The following is a 2,971-nucleotide window of genomic DNA, read 5'->3' as shown; positions in this document are numbered from 1 at the left end:
TCCACACTGTCAACATATATAAAAATGCCATCCTGGGGACTGACATTGTGATGCAGTGGGTGAAGCCGCCACTTGAAACGACAGTGGCCCATCCCAGAACATCTGTTTCAGTCCAGGGTACTCTGCTTCTGATCCAGCTTCCTGCTGATGCAGCTGAGAAGGCAGTGCCAAGTGGCCCAGGTACTTGGGCCCCCACTATCCATGTGAGAAACCAGATCAGAATTTCTGGCCCCTGGCTTTACCCTGGCTCGGACCTGTTTGTCCTAGTTATTTGGCAAGTGGACCAGGAAGGAGGAACTCAACTTCCTTTAGCGTTCTTCCTCCCTCTGTTGCTCTGCTCTTAAAGTAATTAACTAAATAATTTTTTAAAAAGCATCATATTGTACTCTATAAAGTTTATATAATAATTATTTGTCAAAAACTTAAGTTTGAAGTACATATATGAAATTTTATCTTTTCTCTAATGTCAATTCTATTGCTTATTTCTTTTCATCTCTGTCTATACAATATATTTTTTATCATCAGAACCCAATTTATTACCTTTGATTTGCAAAGATTTTATATTTTATGTAAAATATGTGTTGTGCTCACCATTTCAGGTTACATAAATAAATGTTTTGATCTTACCGTATATCTATGCCATACAAACTTTAAAGCCACCATGTAAGGAGTTTCCTGCTGATGATATATAGTTTATTTTCAAAGTTTCATTCCTAACAAGATTTCTGCAGTTAGTGTTGTCAATCAAGCTAGCTTCTACTAGGGCTAATTTCTGTGAGTAGGAGAATGTGACATGTGACTGCTGATTGAGGGGATCGCATTTGTACTTATGGTAGACGCTGTACAGGGCCATCCTCAGCAAGGTCACACTGTCTTTAGGTCAGGGGGTTGGAGAATGCAAAGGTGCAGAGGGGGTGTCCTAGATAGCCAGGCAGAGCAGTGAGAAGGTTTTGGCTTTCATCTCTTCCCAGTAAGGCTCTGCTTCCCTCTCCCTGTACTTTCTGGCCCCAAGGGAAATCCAGCATGCACCATGGGGAGCCCTACAGTGTTGGGCACTTTCAGTCTTCTTTGTACCTAGCATCCCTTCCCCAAGGGACCATTAAGGTAGGAAGGCAGCAGAGGATCTTCCATCCAAGGAAGCTATACAAATTAGGTTTTCAGATCTTCAATTTCCTCTTTAATGTTGCCAACGTGAGTCTAGTAGGCAAAAGACCAGGGGACACAGAATGAGAGAGAAATTGCATGCTATAGAGGAAGGCATTCACCAGGTCCAAGTGGTTAGTTTTGTGCAGGGAATGGTGTGTTGTGTTCAGTTCCCTCCAAGCTCTCCATCACTTTGGCTCCTCCTTGAACCTACATTCTTCTGCCAGGATACAAGGCACAAGCAGAGCTCAGTCAGGAGCTTGTTTCACTCTCAGTTCTCTCGTGTAAGCTCCCAAAACACACAGTGGAAGCTCCTCACACCTCCTTGTCCCCATGTTGTGAACTAATTTACTCCACTGTCCACTAACCTCCCCCATAAAGGATCCTTGCCTTCCCATTTCCAGAACGCATGTGTCTCTCATCACCCCAGCATTATCAAAATTGTTGAGAAATGTGTCGTGCCATGAAGTGGGATGTGTTTCCTTTGTTATATGAATTGTCCATAAAAATCTAACTTTCTTCCCAGTTATGATACTACTGACATCTTTCTAGATGATTTGTTATACAAAATCTTTGATCCTTGAAACAAAAGCTGATAAATGAAGTGGGGAAGATGAGAGATAAATGGGGAAATGAGATCCAACAGAGAGGATTTCTGACCTAAAAGCACAAAAGCAACAGCGGACTGAGCTGAAAGACCCTGAGTGACATTTCCAAGGGATTGGTGCAGTCTTCAGGAATCAGAAAGCTGGAGAGAGTGACAAGTCCTCAAGGAACAATCAGCTCTGAGGGTGTTGTGATGTCTCCTGGGAAAGCCATCATAGGTGAGAAATAACAAAGCATAGTATGACATTTTCATGTAACTAAAACTATTCAGTTTATTGGAGAATTGTCACATGTTATCCAGGACGCAGCCAGTTGATTATATATGAATGACTCACTAAATCATAAAGAGGAAGTATGGAATTCATAAAAGCAATCAGAGAAGAATTTCTCTGCATTCTTAGAACAGGAAAATACTTTTGTCAGAGGTTAAACCACACTAAATAAAAAGTAGGACATGACAGTTTAGATTTAATAAATTTAGTGCTCATCATCATCAAAAATCAGTTATTGGGATAGGAAACAGAGAAAAAAAGCAAAGGAATTGTATCTCTAGTATTCTAGCACTTCAATAAAACAGGAGGGGCTGGTGCTGTGTGGTGGGTAAAGTTTCTGCCTGCAGTACCAGCATCCCATATGGGTGTGGGTTCGATTCCCAGCTGCTTCACTTCCAACCCAGCTCTCTGTTATGGCCTGGGGAAGTAGTAGGTGATGGCTCGATGATACTTCTGGGACCCTGACCCGCATGGGAGACCCAGAGGAAGCTCCTGGCTCCTGGCGTTGGATCAATGCAGGTCCAGCCATTGCAGCTAACTGGGGAGTGAACCAGTGGATGGAAGACCTCTCTCTCTGCCTCTCCTTCTCTGTCTGTGAAACTCTGACTTTCAAAACAAATAAATCTTTAAAAAATTAAAAATATTAAACTGATAAGAACAGATACTACACTTGATCTTAGCCAAAAGGCCAAGAAGCGATACTTTATCCATTTTAGTATTTTTTTTTGTTCTAGTAATATTGGTTAAACTCTGTAATTAACACAAAATTATTGTTAGGTGTTTAAATTTTAACTGAAAAGTGATCCCTGTTAGGAATTTGGAAAACATTATGCTGGGTGAAATAAGCAACACCCAAAAGGACAAATATCATATGTTCTCCCTGATCGGTGACAACTAACCGAGCACCAAAAAGGAAACCTGTTAAAGTGAAATGAACACTATGAGAAATG

General features: G+C 41.2%; 1 pseudogene; it reads right to left on the bottom strand.

The window, feature by feature from the left end:
* Positions 1–2,573: 2,573 nt before the first annotated feature.
* On the bottom strand, positions 2,574–2,721 carry LOC133748924 (U2 spliceosomal RNA; annotated as a pseudogene).
* Between the last annotated feature and the right edge of the window lie 250 nt (positions 2,722–2,971).

Source organism: Lepus europaeus, chromosome 19 (genome assembly GCF_033115175.1).
Source record: "Lepus europaeus isolate LE1 chromosome 19, mLepTim1.pri, whole genome shotgun sequence".
Classification (NCBI taxonomy): Eukaryota; Metazoa; Chordata; class Mammalia; order Lagomorpha; family Leporidae; genus Lepus; species Lepus europaeus.
This window is presented reverse-complemented; position numbering and strand designations above follow the sequence as displayed.